Source organism: Aquarana catesbeiana, linkage group LG01, assembly GCF_042186555.1.
Source record: "Aquarana catesbeiana isolate 2022-GZ linkage group LG01, ASM4218655v1, whole genome shotgun sequence".
NCBI classification, from domain to species: Eukaryota; Metazoa; Chordata; class Amphibia; order Anura; family Ranidae; genus Aquarana; species Aquarana catesbeiana.
Window position 1 is genome coordinate 909,352,865 of NC_133324.1, and position 20,640 is coordinate 909,373,504.

Here is a 20,640-nt window from a genome sequence, read left to right on the forward strand (position 1 = left end):
ATAGTACACACATGGCTTCAATGGTGCTGGTCCCATCCATGGGGTCCAAAACTGTGTTACATTGTTACATATATTAAGATCTCTTCTTGTATCCCACATCAAATTTTTTAAAGGAGTTGTAAAGGCAGATGGTTTTTTTATCTTAATGCCTTCTGTGTGTAGCAGCCCCCCCAGCACCCCCCCCCCCCATTACCTACCTGAGCCCCTTCCCTCTCCAGCGATGTCCACGATCCCCTAAGTCATCCAGTACACTCCTCCTGATTGGCTGAGACAGAGCAGCGACGCAATTGGCTCACGCGGCTGTCAATCAAAATCAGTCAGCCAGTCAGCGGAGAGAGGGGGAGGGGCAAGGTCGGGGCTCAGTGTCTGAATGGATACATGGAGCTCTGACTTGGCTTGGGTGCCCCCTGTAGCAAACTGCTGGCTGAGGGGGCACTCAAAGAGGGGCTAGGAGCAGCAAAGAGGCACCCAAGAAGAGGAGGATCCAGGCTGCTCTGTGCAAAACCCACTACACAGAGGAGGTAAGTATAACATGTTTGTTATGAAAAAAAAAAGAGCCTTTACAATCACTTCTTACAATTCTAGCTCTTCCTGGACTCAATATTCTGGGTTTGAATGACTCTCTAATTGCAATGCCTAAAGGTTTACTATGGCCCCTGAGGGTGCCTGTTATACAGTGAGATTAGGTGGTTGGCTATTTTCTATGTACTTACTGATGACAGGTTTGTTCTAAATCTTCCTGTCTCATAAAGTGGTAGCTTACATAGTACAGACATGGCAGAGAAAATACAATTTCAAAAGTATGCCTTTGTTTAATTTGGAATTGAAGACAATGTGTTGGGGTCATAGTCTCCAGTATAGCTTCACTTCTCTATATGGTCCAGGGATCACGTTCTATTTCATTCTAAGTGGATAACTGTAAGATGAAGATCCTAATGGGGCGTACACACGGTCGGACTTTTCGTCTACAAAAGTCCAACGGACGCCGACGGACTAAAGCTGGCTGGTAATCCGATCGTGTGTGGGCTTCTCCGGACTTTCAGCAGACTTTTTCAGCCTCAAATCCGACGGACTTTAGATTTGAAACATGCTTCAAATCTTTACGTCGTAACTACGACGGACCCCGAAATCCGCTCGTCTGTGTGCTAGTCCGACGGACAAAAACCCATGCTAGGGCAGCTATTGGCTACTGGCTATGAACTTCCTTATTTTAGTCCGGTGTACATCATCACGTACGAATCCGTCGGACTTTTGTGTGGTCGTGTGTAGGCAAGTCCGTTCGTTAGAAAGTCTGCTGCAAGTCCGCCGAAAGTCCGCCGGAAGTCTGTCGGACAGGCTGTCGGACTTTTGTAGACGAAAAGTCCGACCGTGTGTACGCCCCATTAGGTTTAGGAAGTATATACAGATTTCATGCATACTAATACACAGGCACACATGCAGAAGGTGTTTGTACAGCTTCATATCACTGTGTGTTCGGACGTTCTTTGCGCTGCTGGCAGTAATAGTCACCTTCATCCGGTATTTCAGACTTGGCAATTTTAAGGATGACATCAGGTATGGATACAGTTCTACTGAATCGGTCTGGAACCCCGGTATTTTGGCGATAGGCATGATATATAATTAGAGGTGGAGATTGGTCCAGTTTCTGATGGTTCCAGGGTAAGGCATGGAACTTTGGATTTGCATCATTTACAGCTTCATGGGTTTTACAGGTGATGGTGACTGTCTCTATTGGTGATTTAGAGATGACATTTGGAGTCTTAGCCATTCTAATTTGTCCAAGGGATCCTAAAAAATAAAGCATTATATTATTTGCTTTACCTGACAAATAATAAATACATACATAACGGAGGTACATACTTCTATTACTGAGTCAGTTGAAGTTTTATATCATTTCACAATACCTCATATGTAAAGACAAAACATACAGATCAGATACAATGAAAGCATCTTGAGATTTTTGGATTGCCACACGCAGATTGTTGGCTTTTAAGATTAACAGATCTTTTTCTTTTTCATCTCCAGTAATGAGGGCGGTTTATGTAAAGTAGAATAATATGCAAAATGATGGGAATTCCTTTGGTAATGTAAAGAGAGGTACCATAGTACAGAGTTGGTAGGAAGTATACTGTGTGTAATAACGTGATACACAATGTTTTTAGGAAAATCCAATAAATCAAACATTTCATCAAAAATAAATGAAGCCTTCATGTGACATTTCTCCATTGTATTCACTGATTTTCTGTCCACTCCTTCACACCCTATAAAATAATTGACCACCTATTATAGTTCTCTTGTACTTTGTAGACAGAGAACTGACCCAACTAATGGTAGTCATACATGCTTCAGTTTTATTATCCGATCAATGTGTGATTCAACATCAACAGTCAAATCGCCATGACTTCCCTTCAGATCGGTGTAGGCTAATTTCACACTGCTGCTTTACAAAAATGTGGCAAAAACATATATGTGTTTTTACCGTGTCTTTGTCAGGTTTATGGTGTATTTTGCACCTGTGAAAAAAGGACATGAGACTCAAAAACCGCACCAAAAATGTGCGCTTTGGATGCATTTTTTTACATCATTTTGATGTGCTTTTCATTAATGTCTTTGGGGAGGTGCATTTTTAGAGCATTTATTTACCACACCAAACATGTGCCAAAAACATAGCAAGCAGAACTATGGAAATGCAACAGACCTGAAACTGACCAGTGTGAAGAGTTCCATAGGATTTAATGGTCAGAAGAAAAGCTGATCAGTGTGAAAGCAGCTTTAGATCAGAAGTGATCAAGCTAAGTCGATCGCTTGGGGAGGAAAATTTGTCAGAAAATTCTCAGAACATTTGTTTGTCGTTTGAAAGATTTTTTTTTTGCTTTTAACATTTGATTTTGGAATGAATGAACTTTACTGAACAAAAACAACATACCAGAGACCATACAACTAGAACCTACAGGGCCCCACTGCAAGGAACCCACGAAGGGCCCCCCTGACTAGAATTCGAGAAAATAGAAAACGATTTTTAGAATAGAATAGAAAATAAAATAATAGAATATAAAATAATAAAGCAATAGAATATATATATATAATATTTTTTTATTATTCTGTTCCATTGTTTTTCTATGCTTTTCTTTTCTATTATTTTCCATTCTATAATAGTCTTTTCTATTCAAATTAAAATTCATTCTATACGAAATTCGAATTTCAGAACATGGCTTCTGAAGTTCGAATTTCGTATAGAATGAATTCGAATTTGAATAGAAAAGATTAGAATAGAAAATAATAGAAAAGAATAGACTAGACAAACAATAGAACAGAACAGAATAAAATATAATATGATATATATATATTTTATTCTATTCTGTTCTATTGTTTTTCTAGTCTATTCATTTCTACTCTATTCTAATCTTTTCTATTCAAATTCAAATTCATTTTATACAAAATTCGAATTACTATATATGTATATCTATATCTATATATAGATATCTATATCTATATATAGATATCTATATATATTCTTTTCTGTTTTATTGTTTTGCTATTATTTTCTATTTTATTCTAATCTTTTCTATTTGAATGCAAATTCATTCTATACGAAATTCAAATTTTGGAAAATGGTTATACAGAAATAGAATGAAAACGAATTCTAATAGAAAAGACTAGAATAGAAAAAACAATAGAACAGAATAGAAAAAAATATATTATATAAAAAATCATCTTCCGAAATTGGAATTTGGTACAGAATGAATTTGAATTCCAATACAAAAGATTAGAATAGAAGAGAAAATAATATAAAAGAATAGCATAGAAAAACAATAGAACAGAATAGAAAAAAATCTAATATATTCTATTCTAATCTTTTGTATTCAAATTCATTCTGTACCAAATTCCAATTTCAGAAGATGGTTTTATATATATATATATATATATATATATATATATATATATATATATATATATATATCAAATATTTTTTTCTATTCTGTTCTATTGTTTTTTTCTATTCTAGTGTTTTCTATTAGGATTCGATTTCATTCTATTTCATTCCATTTCTATATAACCATTTTCTGAAATTCAAATTTCGTATAAAATGAATTTGAATAGAAAAGATTAGACTAGAAAAACAATAAAACAGAATAGAATAAAATATAATATGTATATTATATTTTATTCTGTTCTGTTCTATTGTTTTTCTAGTGTATTCTTTTCTATTATTTTCTATTCTAATCTTTTCTATTCAAATTCGAATTCATTCTATACGAAATTTGAATTTCAGAGGCCATCTTCCGAAATTCGAATTTCATATAGAATGAATTCAAATTCGAGTAGAAAAGTTTAGAATAGAATAGAAAAGAATAGCATAGAAAAACAATGGAACAGAATAGAAAAAAATAATATATATATAACCATCTTCCGAAATTGGAATTTGGCACAGAATGAATTCGAATTCCAATAGAAAAGATTAGAATAGAATATATTATATTTTTTTTTCTATTCTGTTCTATTGTTTTTCTATGCTATTCTTTAATATTTCTATTCTGTTCTAATCTTTTCTATTGGAATTCAATTTCATTCTATATGAATTTAGAATTTCGCAAAATGGTTATATATAGTTTACTTTTTCAAATTCGGTTCATTTTTTTTCGAATGCGGTAGAATGTTTAATGAAGTTGGTTTTTAATTCAGTCAGATTTTTTCGAATGCGGGCAAATTTTTTTCGAATTCGAATATGAAACTAAACAAATTCCGAAAACGAGTGTAACTAATGCAACGAATTTAACTAAACTAATTTAGTTAAATAACGAATCAAAACGAAACAAAACTAATTTTTTCATCCTGCACATGTCTACCCCTGATCTCTGGTCCCATGACCCTTTCCAAAGATCCTGGGGTCCTTGTCAGTGCGTGGCCCTTGATTATGATCCTGCAGCAGGACCACTTTCTGACATCTTGGACAGGGTTGCCACCTTTTCTTCAAGCCAAACCCGAAGACTTTAGCAGTTTACGGCAAATTCTGTTTTGTAGTATACACTATACATATATTTTGTGATTAAATAACAATTCTAATTGTATATATTTAATCACAAGAGTCCCCCCTTACATCAGAGTCCACAGAGTTCCGCTTTACATCTGAACACGCAGAGTTTCCCATTTACATCTGAATACACAGTTTACCATTTACATCTGAACTTGCAGAGTTCCTTTACACTGTAAGGGGGACTTTATATACTCTGATATTAGGGAGAACTCTGGGGACTTTGATATAAGTAAGAACAGTGAGAACTCTAATGTAAGGGGGAACACTCCAGACTCAGATATAAGGGGATCTCTGGTAACTGGGGCCTCTACTTACATCATCATTCCCAGCATTCCCCTTTAATCAGGGTTCCCAGAGCCCCTGTTACTTCAGAGTCTGCAGAATTTCCACTTGCACTATAAGGGCATGTGCAAAGCGATCGGACAACCCCTTGTTCTATGCGGGGAGGTGGATGTAATCAGACATGTGTCCATTTACACCTGCCTGCATCGATCCAATGAAACAGATAGATGGAGATCAATTCACAATCCGTCTAGTGGATTAGATGACAGTCAGACCAGCCCATAGAGAACAGTGAGCTGTGTCCGTGTCTGCTCTGCACAAGTGGAGCAGACACAAATCTATCATCTGCCTGCTCGACGGGGATCAGTAGAGAGATCTCCTGCTGAGCAGGTGGATCCGGCCATGTGAAAGGGCTCTAAGGGGGAGCTCTGTGGATTGTAATGTAAAGGGGAACTCTGATGTAAGGGGTACTCTGGGAATCCTATGTAAGGTGGTCTCTACTCACCAAAGCCCCCACTTACATCAGAGTCCCCCTTTACATTACAGCCTCTCCCTTACATTAGTGTGCTCAAAGGCTGGGGAGATAAGAGAGGAAGGGAGGGACGCTTCACTCACCATAGATGGAGGCTTGGGCCCTGGAGTTCCACCACTGTGGTCAGCAAGCAAAGTCTACTAGCCTGTGCTATACATACACAAAGGATGGCAGAGCATGCTGGGGCTTTTAGTGCACCACACCAGGGAAATTCCAGCAGGATTCTGTGTTGTTAGAGGGGCTCTGGAGGTGACAATGCACTCTCTTCAGTCCCCTCAATGACTGACCCACCTATGTGTTGCTTTCTTTTCAATCACTGAGAAGTTTGATTAGGAAAGAAGGCTGTCCTGGAGAGCTGTGGATCCCCTTTAGAGGGTTGCAGCATCCATAGTACATGCTGGCCTCTCCTCCACTATCTAGCTGCTGGCTGTTTGACTTTCCCTTTGTGAGGCATTGAGCTGCCAGGAATTGGCATGTGAGTGGGGCCACTGGGACACACAGGAGGAAGGGGGCGAGATGAGGAGGAGGAGAAGATCCTGCTCTCTCTAGTTCTTTCCTCTCCTGTCTGTGCATCTGTGTGAGGAGGGGAGGGGCGGGGCAGACTGTCAGTGCGGGGTCAGGGCAGTGTGAGAGAGAGTGTAATAGACACTCTGTGCACATAACTGGGGCCAGAAACCCTGGAGCCACATTCCAGGCTTTTGGGCCTCCCCCAAAGTGATGGAACCCCAGGGCTCAGTCACAAGTATGCCTGCTGCGAGCCTGGTAGTTCCACCACTGCCGCATACTGAACACTGTAACCATTCGAGAAACATTTTTCATCCTGCTTCTACGAATTTTCTTGTCACTGTGGTCAAAAACGAACATCTAATTGACCACATTAACGATTAGAAAAACTAACAAACTTTTTTAGAACCTGCTTTTCCTAATTTTCATTCGAAATTCTGGCAAAATTACCAGGTCAAAAAAGAAAAAAAAACCTTGAAATAAAATAAAATTATTGGTGAGCCGCAGTATATTACATTTTTGGGTTTTTTTGGGGGGGGGGTTAGATATATATTGTAAAATCTCACTTTTGCGAGATGCTGTATGATCATAAATCCAGGCTGGGCCTGGTAAACACTAAACTTTTTTTCCATTTTTCCAAAATTGGACACAAATAAATATAAATTTTAAATACAGAGTCCATGTATGCTTTAGTCTTTGCTTTTACATTTGACATTCCCTGCAACTAAGTCATTTGGTTAGGAAGACATACCTAGAGAAAAGAGCAGGAAAAGTAGGAAGAATCCCGCAGACATTTCCATTTTAACACCCTCCTGTGAAAATAAAAAATATAGCAGAAAACTGAAATTCGGTATAACATTATTAAATGACAGAGCTGACATACAGTAGACATATGGGAGTAAACCACTCATCTGCAATCTATCTGCTTCTTTGATGCTATCTGCTTTCATGGTAGCCCTTCAGCAGCTGCTTAATACCTTTGTATCTGAAAATCTGCTGCATTATATACTTTTTGCAAGCATATTTACAGGCATAAGTTACTTAAACTGAAGCAGGTCAGAAAAGCTAAATATTGTTTTAAAACATTTGAGACTTTGCCAGCAAACAAAAATCGAAAATTGAAATTAAATGTTGTCACTGGCTTCATCTCTTGCGTTGGTATTGGCCTTGTAAAGTTGTCTGCAGAACATTTTATGGAAATAGCAACTTCAAGGTGAGTGCTTGTCCGCAATCCTTATTAGTGTTTGGCAGTCCCTGTGATTCCATTTCGGTGTTTGGCCATCAGTTGGTGGCTCTAATGAAGGCTTGCCATGCTTTGTGTATGCACTCATTCCCATGGACACTGTTGCATTTGGAAAAAAAAATAACTTTTGCTAAACTAAAATTTTGAATACATAAGCTCTATATGAACAATTATTATTGTTTTTTTGTTTTTTTCAGTGTAGCCTACACTAATGAAATTAAGCTTGCCATGTGAGTCTGAAGAGCAAAAAGTCAGAAAAAAATATAATTTACTTGATGGACATTTCAACTGTAGTGGTGATGTTGCAAAATTTTATTGTAAGTAAAATAGAATGCAGAATTTGAACTTACAGTAAAACCTTGGTTTGAGAGTACTTTGCAAGACAAGCAAAATGTTTTAAAACATTTGACTTGATATACAAGCGATGTCTTGATACACAAGTAGCATCATGTCACAACTGAGTATAAAAGACACAAGAGGCGCCTCTAAGTGTAGCAATATGGTTACATTTCTTGAAGGTACAACGTTTAGCAACTCAAATGGTTGATGATTCAAACAGGCACATCTAAGTATGCAGGCATCCGGAGTAAAGCTGTCCACATAGACCTTCCTCCTCACCACCATCGACCTCCCTTCCACACTGTGCTCCACGAGAGGTTCAAGCCTCGGTTTCAGATCGCTCTACTACAGGGTAGTCTTCCCGGTCACGATTGCAGACTGACAGTGGTGAGAGCCAGAGATGTGGGGGATGCCATGTGCCTCTTTTAACCATCAACCATGTGAGTTGCTAAATGTTGTACCTTCATTAAATGTAACCATATTTCTACACTTCGAAGCGCCTCTCTTCTCTTTTATACTGTGCAGCTCCTGATGGATTTTGCTCCTAATCCACTTTCGGAGGCTTTCATTTGTGGATGGACATTTTATGGTTAAGCAACCCATCACATTGCTATAATCTTTTTATATGGACTGTAAACTGAAGGACTTATGAATAAATGGTTGTGGAATGAATCATCTGAGTTTCCATTATTTTTTATGGGGAAATTTGCTTTGATGTATAAGTGCTTTGGATTACAAGCATGTTTCTGGAATGAATTATGCTCGCAATCCAAGGTTTTACTGTATTATGATATGGTATTTTGGAAGTTGAAAATTCTTCAGCACAGAAGAATGCATTAAATAAACTCTTTAGACAATCAGAAGGCTCTCAAAGCTCTCTCTTTTTGCAAACATCGACCTGATCTATATTTTTTGTGTTGCCATCATCCTGACAATGGTGGAGTTCTTGTCTGAGAATGACCAGAATGATTTTAAAAACATGGAGTTTGCTGTAAAAATATCGACTACTAAAACTTTGCTAAACTAAAAACTCAGTTTCTCTCATTAAGCTGCTTAGTGCCGGTTCACACAGGGGCGGCACGACTTGCAGGTCGCCTCAGCGAGGCGACCTGCAAACGACTTCTGAGGCGACTTGCAAAACGACTTCTGTATAGAAGTCTATGCAAGTCGCCCCAAGTCGCCCCCAAAGTAATACAGGAACCTTTTTCTAAGTCGGAGCGACTTGCGTCGCTCCGATTAGAACGGTTCCATAGCACAGAACGGGAGGCGACTTGTCAGGCGACTAGGTCGCCTGACAAGTCGCCCCAGTGTGAACCGAGCCTCAGGCAAATTTATTTCCAAAAACAATTGTTCTTCTATATTAGATTATGCCGTTATCTCATTGCAGAGCTGTATTATGATATGTGATCAAATGTGCTCAAAACATAACATGCTAAACCAACATCAAAATAACAAATTCCATTAATAAAATATTCACTTAAATTACATGTATAATGTCCTTCTTTATAAACGAATGTCATTAATCAATCAGTGCTGCATAGTCCTCCTATGTCACCTGTGTGACTCAAATTATTGGTGCTGATATATAAACGTGCCAAACTTGTTATTCATATCCTAATTAATTCATGCAAATTGATTGATTAATGTGCAATCCTTATATTTCACTTGTGATTGTTCCAACAACAAATGGGAGATGGAAGATTATATTTTTCACCACAAGTTTTTAGAAAATGACATTTTTTTTTTTTTAGACAAAGTTGTGACTTTAATGAGATATGGTATATCTCACACATGCTATTGGTATACATGGAATTGCACCCCAAAACACATTCTGCTACTTCTCCCGAGTATGGGGATACCATATGTGTGAGTCTTTTTGGCAGCCTAGCCACTTACCCAAAATCCAATGACCACCTTCAGGCTTTGGGCTTTAAACCTTCAGGCTTTCAAGGGGATTAAATTTCCTGACTACCTATCACATTTTTGGAGGCCCTAAAATGCCAAGACAGTAGAAACATCCCCAAATGACCCCGTTTTGGAAAGTAGACACCCCAAGGTATTTGCTGAAAGGCACATTGAGTCTTTGGAAGATTTTATTTTTTCCACAAATCTTTGGAAAAATTACAAAAAAAAATGTTTCACACAAAGTTGTCACTTTAACCGATTCCTGACCAGCGCATGCCGATGTACGTTGGTAGAATGGCACGGCTGGGCAAATGGGCGTACCTGTACGTCCCTTTAAATTTTCCGCCGTGCCATCGCGTGCGAGCCTCCGCCGGCGCGTGCACTGGCCGGGACCTCCGTGAGTCGGGTCGTAGGTCCCATGGACTCGATCGCTGCGGGGATAATGTGTCAAAAATGTCCGATGTGTCCGCCATAATGTCGCAGTCATGATAAAAATCGCTGATCGCCGCCATTACTAGTAGAAAAAATGTATTAATAAAAATGCCACAAAACTATCCCCTATTTTGTAAATGCTATAACTTTTGGCAAAGCAATCAATAAACGCTTATTGCATTTTTTTTTTTACCAAAAATATGTAGAAGAATAAGTATCGGCCTAAACTAAGGAAAAAAATGTTTTTTTATATATTTTTGGGGGATATTTATTATAGCAAAATGTAAAAAATAATGCGTCTTTTTCAAAATTATCGCTCTTTTTTTGTTTATAGCGCAAAAAATAAAAACCGCAGGGGTGATCAAATATCACCAAAAGAAAGCTCTATTTGTGGGAAAAAAGGGACGTCAATCTTGTTTGGGAACCACGTCGCACGATCACGCAATTGTCAGTTAAAGCGACGCAGTGCCGAATCGCAAAAAGTGCTCTGGTCTTTGGCCAGCAAAATGGTCCGGGGCTTAAGTGGTTAATGAGACATTTCTCACATCAAGGGTATATGTGGCATTACACCCCAAAATACATTCTGCTACTTCTACTGAGTATGGGGATACCACGTGACACATTTTGGGAGACTAGCTGCTTACAGGGGCCAAAAATCCAATGACCACCTTCAGGCTTTCAAAGGGTGTAACTTGCACATTTCACTTCCTGACTACCTATCACAGTTTCAGAGGTCCTAAAATGCCAGGATAGTACAAACACCCCCCAAATTACCCCTTTTTGGAAAGTAGACACTCTATGGTATTTGCTAAGGGGCATGGTCAGTATTTTGCAGATCTTGTTTGCTGCTACAAGTTTTTGGAAAATGAAGAAATAAAACAAAAATATATTTTTTATTTTCTTTTTTCATTTTTCAAAACATCTCTGCTCGCTGAAAACTGAGAAATGAGTGATCAGCAGTCTTTTATTGGTAATTTCTTGGTGTAGAGCTGGCGGAGGACAGCTTCAGCATCGGGTCGATGCTGCAGCTATCTAGGTGAGTATGTATGTTTATTTTTTGTAAACCCGCACTTCTCTTTTAAGAAATGACAAGGCTATTGCTGAATAAATAGGCCCATAGCATAAATGTAAAATGTGCTTTTGTCTATACGGAATGTACAGGTGTCATACAGGAAGTGGTTAAAGGGAATGCTATCACAAGGAGTAGGGGGGATTCTTAGCCTTGTTTAAAGTATAATTAAGTGCAAAACTTTTTTGTTGCGTGGAGAGAGATTAGAACACCTGTTAGGTTTCCTTTACTGCCTGTACCCCCATGTGGGAGATTCACCTGTGTTATGTGTCCTATTTATCATTATTACTGAAGATGAAAAAAATTTGGGTTGTCCCCAGAGCAGGAGTAGAGGGGAAATCTTCCAATGGGGATACTAGTTCTGGTGATGACCAGGGATTCCCCATTACTTTGGAGGGATTTCGTCTGACTTTCTGTTTTTGGCAATGGGACAGTAAATAAAGGAAAATCTCCCCAATGGGGCATAGATGGAAAAAAATTGACAGGAATTATAACCCTCCCTTACTTTATCCAAATGAAAAAAAAAATATGCTTTTAGTTCTCCGTTAAACTCTGATTCATTGTTGGCCCATAAATTACATTTAAAAAAATGTGATGGACTTCCGATGATAAGCAGTGTAACAGGGGAACTCAAGGAAAGGAAAGTTTGCATCCTCCCTGCTCTAAAGCAAAGATCATCATTATTTATACAGATTAAAATGCTAGTTTTCTTTAAAGTCACACAGTATAAATCAGTATATGCATAATGTATAGAGCTACTGCTAACATTAAGGCTGCTCTCACACTGGGGCGGCAGGTCAGTTAGCGGTAAAGCGCTTTACCACTGTTTAAGTGGCGCTTTTCAGCTGCTAGCAGGGCACTTTTAACTCCTGCTAGCTGCCAAAGAAAGGGTTAAAACTGCCCATGTTGCGACGTTTCCGAAGCGCTGCCCGTTCATTCCAATGGGCATCGGCGGTGTAGGAGCGGTGTATACATTGCTACCAAACCGCCCCAAAGGTGCTGCTTGCAGAACACTTTTTCCAGTCCTTCAAGCACACCACCTCAGTGTGAAAGCACTCGGGCTTTCACACTGGGGAGACATGAGAGGCGCTTTCCAGGCTCTTTACAGGTTATATTTTTAGCGCTAAAATGCCTGAAAAGCACCTCAGTGTGACAGTAGCCCTAAATATAAATATGTAAAAGTTATCACACCTGTACAGAAACTGACACTTAAGGGAAAATAGGCAACACATTAATGTAAGGTATAATTGGCTTTTAAATTAACCTAATATCTCATTTAGTGAATCATACATGACTGTATATAATACAACAACAAATATAAAGGTACTTACCACTACCAGTTTGTACTTTATGGATTACCAAAAGGTAGTTTGTTTCAGTAAAATTTTCTGATTCCAGAGAGCAGCTGACTTGCAGACTGTCAGATGATATAATAGGACAACATCACATTTTACATTCAAAATCCCCAATAATAATACTGTTAGAAGAAACATCAACAGTTCTGTTTGGAATGACAGCACTGAGGGGTCTATCGATACTGTATTATGTGAACTGTCGAGTAGGCACGCCGGGGCCACGGACCCTATCCAGAAGTGCTGGATCACATACCTAGTACAGGACCAAGTGCAGGAGAGCCGCTCTGCCGTCATAGTCGTACTCCTATGTCAGGCTGTCAGCAAGCGGTTAATGTATGTTTCATTTCATAATTAGAAGCACACATCTGCCATTCTCAAACCAATCATTACAATTCCCATTCATGTGAGCAACATGACCAGCCAATTACAGCATTTTTTTTTTTTTTACAAAGAAACCTTGAGGTACAGTAATACATGCAGGGAGAGAAGATCATTATAATGCTGTCACCTTACTTAAAGTAAAACTATAGGCAAATCATGTGTCCCCGTTGGAGTCCCTCTTACATCATGTGTCCCCATTGGAGTGCCTCTTACATCATATGTCCCCAGTGGAGTGCCTCCTTACATCATATGTCCCCAGTGGAGTGCCTCCTTACATCATGTGTCCCCAGTCGAGTGCCTCTTACATCGTGTGTCCCCAGTGGAGTGCCTCTTACATTGTGTGTCCCCAGTGGAGTGCCTCTTACATCATGTGTCCCCAGTGGAGTCCCTCTTACATCATGTGTCCCCAGTGGAGTGCCTCTTACATCATGTGTCCCCAGTGGAGTCCCTCTTACATCATGTGTCCCCAGTGGAGTCCCTCTTACATCATGTGTCCCCAATGGACTGCCTCTTTACATCATGTGTCCTCAGTGGAGTGCCTCTTACATTATGTGTCCCCAGTGCAGTCTGCCCCTCACAGATCGGCATTCTATCAAAAGCTCCAACCTATCAAAAACTCCAACCACGGCAGCAGGCCATGGGACGAAGGCTTGGCTGCAGCTACATGTGTCTCTCTCGTTCCCCTGTGTTCAGTGGAGAGGGGAGAGGCTGATCCATGCAGCTAACCCCGGCTTCAGTGTACAAGAGAATTGTGAAGAGAGAAGCCGATTCATTGCCTCCCCTCTCCGCTGAACACAGCCAGCTATGGTGCCAAAAACATTTCCTGGAACAAAAGCAAAATCCCAGGATTTTAATTGGGGCGGCCTCCGATCGGGACGAGGGTCCCAAAATCAGGATTGTCCTTGGAAACTTGGGACGGTTGGCAAATATGAGCAATGTTCCTGAGTGGCCACAGACCAGATATCAGTCCTGAACACAAAGAGGGATGGGGTCTGTCCTTAGCCTTGTCTAAGCTCCTACTGAGTATATGAGACTGTGATAAAGTTGATGGTACTTACCTCTAGCACTTTGCCCTCTAACCATGTTCAAGGCATATATCAGTCAGTGTCAGTATATAATGACCAATGTACTGTTTGCAGGGAGCACCTGACTTGCAGACTATGGGGGTGATTTACTAAGAAGAAGGCACTGCACTAGTTCATACATTAATTGGTGCGCTGGAAAAGTCAATCATCGAACAAGCGATCGGGCACACATTGAAGTGCAAATAGCGATAATAAATACCCACATATGTAAACTGCAACTGTCGCTAGGGTAACTGCGGTTTTCTCATTGATAATAGCGCATGCCCAATACAATTAGTTAATTTCATCTCATTGGATGTGTCTTGTTAGGCAATTAGTAGGTGTTCTCAGTTAATTAACCCTTTTGATGCTAATCTCATTCCTATCACTTCTAATATATCTTTGAAATGTGTTTTTTTTCTTTTTTTATTAAAAATATTTCAATACATTACAAAGAACAGAGAAGTGTTTCTAAGCCCAATAAATTTTTTTTTTTTTCCGATCTTGATCTTTAAAGGTGACCATACACTGCAATCAGTTAGATCTTAATAAGTTAGATTTAGTGCAAGAGCCTGTTTGATTTCCTATCATTTGAATTAATTGTTCAAGTGCGTCTTCTTATTTTGCCTAAATATCGAGTTTTACAGAGATTGGCCAATCAGATTGCATAGTGCATGACCATCTTAAATGCCAAATATGGAATGTAGATGTGCCATGACCCACTTGTATTTTCCTAACGATATTTCTTGGGCATTATCCAAGGCACATGAAAAACCACCTTTTTTCAAGACATGCTAGAGTGATCAGGAATCTTCAACCTATGGCTCTCCAGCTGTTGCGGAACTACACATCCCATGAGGCATTGTAAAACTCTGACATTCACAGACATGACTAGGCATGATGGGAATTGTAGTTCCCGAACAACTGGAGGGCTGTAGTTTGAAGACCCCTGTGCTAGACCATTCCTGGAGGGGCGTGATGTCATTCCTGTGTGCTGGCCACCGCTTCCGGGAACCAGATATGCGCCACGGGTACATACCTCCGGGCACACAGCAGTTGTGCATCCCACATACACAGCGGTCGCGCGTCTAGATGCATTTGGCGCATCTAGCTGCAGGAACCCAATTTTTATGGAAATTAATAGTAAAGCAGATGCAGATTTCCAGGACTGGACTAACAAATGTTTCTAGTGAAAGGCAACTGGTATTTTCTATTAAACAAGGTCTAAATGGGCCATTGACACGCATCACAGTTAAACTTAGGAATGTGTCTTTGCAGAGTTAAGCTAAATGTAATCCTTTCTTATTTTTCTTGGGGACAGAGTGCAGAGGGATTAGAAATCTTGTCAGTTTTTGTGAAGACACCTCACAAATTATATATAAACGTGCCAATATGTTATTCATGTCCTAATTAATTCATGCAAATTGATTGATTAATGTGCAATCCTTATATTTCACTTGTGATTGTTCCACCAACAAATGGAAGATTATATTTTTTGCTAAGTTTTTGGAAAATGCCAATATATATATATATATATATATATATATATTTATATTTGTTTTTGTGACTTTAATGAGATACAGTATATCTCACACATGCTATTGGTATACATGGAATTGCACCCCAAAACACATTCTGCTACTTCTCCCGAGTATGGGATACCATATGTGTGAGACTTTTTGGCAGCCTAGCCACATACCCAAAATCCAATGACCACTTTCAGGCTTTGGGCTTTAAACCTTCAGGCTTTCAAGGGGATTAAATTTCCTGACTACCTATCACATTTTTGGAGGCCCTAAAATGCCAAGACAGTAGAAACACCCCCAAATGACCCCGTTTTGGAAAGTAGACACCCCAAGGTATTTGCTGAAAGGCACATTGAGTCTTTGGAAGATTTTGTTTTTGCCACAAATCTTTGGAAAAATTACAAAAAAAATGTTTCACACAAAGTTGTCACTTTAACCGATTCCTGACTGGCGCATGCCAATGTACGTTGGTAGAATGGCTTGGCTGGGCAAATGGGCGTACCTGTACGTCCCTTTAAATTTTCCGCCGTGCCAGTGTCAGACACTGGCAGTTCCCCCTTCACTGCCAGTGTCATTTACACAGGAATCAGTGCATTTGTATAGCACTGATTGCTGTATAAATTACAATGATCCCAAAAATGTGTCAGAAATGTCCAATGTATCCGCCATAATGTCGCAGCCATGATAAAAATTGCTGATCGCCGCCATTACTAGTAAAAAAAAATGTATTAATAAAAATGCCACAAAACTATCCCCTATTTTGTAAACTCTATAACTTTTGGCAAACCAATCAATAAACACTTATTGCATTTTTTTTTTACCAAAAATATGTAGAAGAATACGTATCGGCCTAAACTGAGGTAAAAAGATGTTTTTTTATATATTTTTGGGGGATATTTATTATAGCAAAATGTAAAAAAATAATGCGTTTTTTTCAAAATTATCGCTCTTTTTTGTTTATAGCACAAAAAATAAAAACCAATGATACCAATGACCACCTTCAGGCTTTGGGCTTTAAACTTTCAGGCTTTCAAGGGGATTAAATTTCCTGACTACCTATCACATTTTTGGAGGCCCTAAAATGCCAAGACAGTAGAAACAACCCTAAATTACCCGTTTTGGAAAGTAGACACCCCAAGGTATTTGCTGAAAGGCACATTGAGTCTTTGGAAGATTTTATTTTTGCCACAAATCCTTGGAAAAATTAAAAAAAAAATGTTTCACACAAAGTTGTCATTTTAACCGATTCCTGACCGGCACATGCCGATGTACGTCGGTAGAATGGCACGGCTGGGCAAATGGGCGTACCTGTACGTCCCTTTTAATTTTTCCGCCGTGCCACTGCGTGCAAGCCTCCTCCGGCGCGCCCGCGATCGCCTCATGGAGAGGAAGAATGGGGAGATGCTAATGTGCTAATGTAAACAAGCATCTCCCGTTCTGCCTAGTGACAGTGTCACTGATCTTTGCTCCTTGTGATTGGGAGCAGAGATCAGTGACCTGTCACACGTAGCCACCCCCCCCCCCACAGTTAGAAACACTCCCCAGGACATACTTAACCCTTACACTGCCCCCTAGTGGTTAACCCCTTCACTGCCAGTGTCATTTACACAGGAATCTTAGAGTGTCTTACATTGTGTGTCCCCAGTGGAGTGCCTCCTTACATCATATGTCCCCAGTGGAGTGCCTCTTACATCGTGTGTCCCCAGTGGAGTCCCTCCTTACATCATGTGTCCCCAGTGGAGTGCCTCTTACATCATGTGTCCCCAGTGGAGTGCCTCTTACATCATGTGTCCCCAATGGAGTGCCTCTTACATCATGTGTCCCCAGTGAAGTCCCTCTTACATCATGTGTCCCCAATGGAGTGCCTCTTTACATCATGTGTCCTCAGTGGAGTGCCTCTTACATTATGTGTTCCCAGTGCAGTCTGCCCCTCATAGATCGGCACTCTGTCAAAAGCTCCAACCTGTCAAAAACTCCAACCACGGCAGCAGGCCATGGGACGAAGGCTTGGCGGCAGCTACATGTGGTGGTTTACGACAATGGCACCAACCTCCTCTCTACCCTCTGACAGGGACAAATGACCCATGTGCCCTGTTTGGCTCACGTCCTTAACTTGGTGGTGCAGCGGTTCTTGGGCAGGTACCCGGGCTTACAGGTTGTCCTGAGGCAGGCCAGGAAAGTCTGTGTGCATTTCCGCCAGTCATATAATGCCAGTGCTCGGCTGGCAGACCTTCAAAAGGAATTTAACCTGCCCAAGAACCGCCTAATCTGTGACATGCCCACCAGGTGGAACTCAACATTGGCCATGCTGCAGCGGCTGCACATTCAGCAGAGGGCCATCAATGAGTACCTATGCGACTATGGCACCAGGACAGGGTCAGGGGAGCTTGTTTTTTTTTCCCCACGCCAGTGGGCCATGATCAGGGATGCATGCACTGTCCTATCACCATTTGAGGAGGCCACAAGGATGGTGAGCAGTGACAGTGCATGCATCAGTGACACTGTCCCCCTTGTCCACCTGTTGGAGCACACGCTGCGTGGAATAATGGACAGGGCACTTGAGGCAGAACAGAGGCAGGAGGAGGACTTCCTTAGCTCTCAAGGTGCCCTTTATCCAGACAGTGTTCCTGCATGCACACCGATCACACAGGAAGAGGACGAGGAGGAGGAGGAGGATTGTGTCAGTATGGAGGTGAAGCCTGGCACTCAGCATCAGCAGCAGTCTTTAAGGGATCATTTACAGTCCCAAGAAACACATGGACTTGTACGTGGCTGGGAGGAGGTGACTGCGGATCATGTCATCCTTAGTGACACAGAGGACTCCAGACCGAATGCCTCAGCAAACCTACGTTGCATGGCCTCCCTGATCCTGCAAAGCCTGCGGAAGGATCCTCGTATTCGTGGTATCAAGGAGAAGGAACAATACTGGCTGGCAACCCTCCTTGATCCACGTTACAAGGGTAAGGTTGCGGACCTTATCTTGCCGTCGCAGAGGGAGCAGAGGATGAAACATCTTCGGGAGGCCTTGCAGAAAGGTCTGTGCAACGCGTTCCCAGAGACTGGGAGGTTACAAACTCCTGTTTCTGGACAACGTGTTGCTGAGGCTTCGGTCAGTCAAAGAAGGAGCGGTGGAGAAGGTAGCCGTCTGACCGATGCGTTCAGACAATTTTTTGGTCCGCAGCCCCAAGGTATGATCGGTTCCAGCAACCATCGCCAGCGTCTGTTTTACATGGTGCAGGAATACCTAGGGGCAAGATCTGACTTGGACACCTTTCCCACCGAAAATCCTCTGGATTACTGGGTCTTGAGGATGGATCACAGGCCAGAGCTTGCACAGTATGCAATTGAGCTACTGGCCTGTCCTGCATCCAGCGTTCTTTCAGAACACACATTCAGTGCTGCTGGAGGCTTTGTAACCGATCACAGGGTGCATCTGTCCACCGACTCGGTCGATTGACTGACCTTCATAAAAATGAAACAGTCTTGGATCACCACCAGCTACCAAGCACCTGATGCCGATGTAACCGAATACATTTTTTTGAAATGTCAGATCCCTTCAAAGACTGCCTATGCTGAGTGACTATCCTGTTATACTGAGTAATTATCCTCTTCCTCCTCAATGATCATGATGATAGCTTGTAAGAACATTTTTGGTTCTGGGCGCCGCCAGTCCCGCCACCAGTGCCTAAGGCCCAATTTTTCAGCCCCCGTTTAACAGGGGCATGTAATTACAATTTTTGATGCAATTCTTTGCAGCAGAGCTAGTTCCTGCGCTCCAACTAGAGTATCTGTGAGGGGCTGAAGTGTTTTGGCACCAGCACCAGTGCCTAAAGCCCAATTTTTCAGCCTCTGTTTAACAGGGGCGTGTAATTACAATTTTTGATGCAATTCTTTGCAGCAGGGCTAGTTCCTGCACTCCAACTAGAGTATCTGTGAGGGGTTGCAGTGCTGTGGCACCAGCACCAGTGCCTAAGGCCCAATTTTTCAGCCCCTGTTTAACAGGGGCGTGTAATTACAATTTTTTATGCAATTCTTTGCAGCAGGGCTAGTTCCTGCGCTCCAACTAGAGTATCTGTGAGGGGTTCCAGTGTTGTGGCACCAGCACCAGTGCCTAAGGCCCAATTTTTCAGCCCCCGTTCAACAGGGACATGTAAATAGAATTCTTTATCTAATATTTCACAGCAGGGCCCGTTTCTGTGCCCACAAAGAGTATCTGTGAGGACTTACAGTGTTGTGGCACCAGCACCACCACCACCACCAAAGGCCCAATTTTTCTGCCCCTGTTCAACAGGGGCATGTAATTACAATTCTTGATCTAATATTTCACAGCAGGGCCCTGTGAGGGCTTACAGTGTTGTGGCCACAACAACACCTAAGGCCCAAATTTCTGCTGAGTATATAGGGCAGGCCCCTACTTTCAAACATCCAACTTACAAACGTCTCCTACTTGCAAACGGAAGGAGACAACAGGAAGTGAGATGAAATCTACCCCTAGGAAGGAAAATTCTCTCCTGTAAGAGTTAATATGGGAAAAACTTTTCTCCTTTCCACTGATGCTTTATCGCCAATCCTTGTTTCACAAAAAAAAACACATTTTCAAAAAACATTTGTCATTGGGACAAAAAGTGAGGTGAAATCTTCAGTTTAAAATAGATTTTTTGGCTGGAGCTAAACACGTTAAAAATGTACCAGTTCAAAATTACAAACAGATTCTACTTAACAACAAACCTACAGTCCCTGTCTTGTTTGCACTGCCTGTATACTGCTGTTCAGAGTATATAGGGCCTGGGGGCCCCACACCTTTCCTTTTTTAATTTGGGTGCAGGGTTCCCCTTAATATCCATACAAGACCCAAAGGGCCTGGTAATGGACTGGGGGGTACCCATGCCATTTGTTTCACTGATTTTCATCCATATTGCCAGGACCCAACATTACATTAAAGCCGCAAGAATTTTTAAATGACTTTTTTTCCT

At 41.0% G+C, this 20,640-nt stretch overlaps 1 long non-coding RNA gene across 2 annotated transcripts in view; it reads right to left on the minus strand.

Annotated features, from left to right (window-relative positions):
- The window catches only part of LOC141120215 (uncharacterized), a 143,698-nt gene that overhangs the window by 70,483 nt on the left and 52,575 nt on the right, over nucleotides 1–20,640 (minus strand). The window contains exons 5-7 of one of the 2 annotated variants that reach the window (XR_012239546.1): nucleotides 12,673–12,758; nucleotides 7,105–7,165; nucleotides 820–1,788 (exon numbers count right to left, since the gene is read on the minus strand). This is a non-coding gene — a long non-coding RNA (uncharacterized lncRNA). Of the gene's footprint in view, nucleotides 1–819; nucleotides 1,789–7,104; nucleotides 7,166–12,672; nucleotides 12,759–20,640 lie in introns of those variants that run through there. The other variant, XR_012239552.1, reaches the window with a different exon arrangement.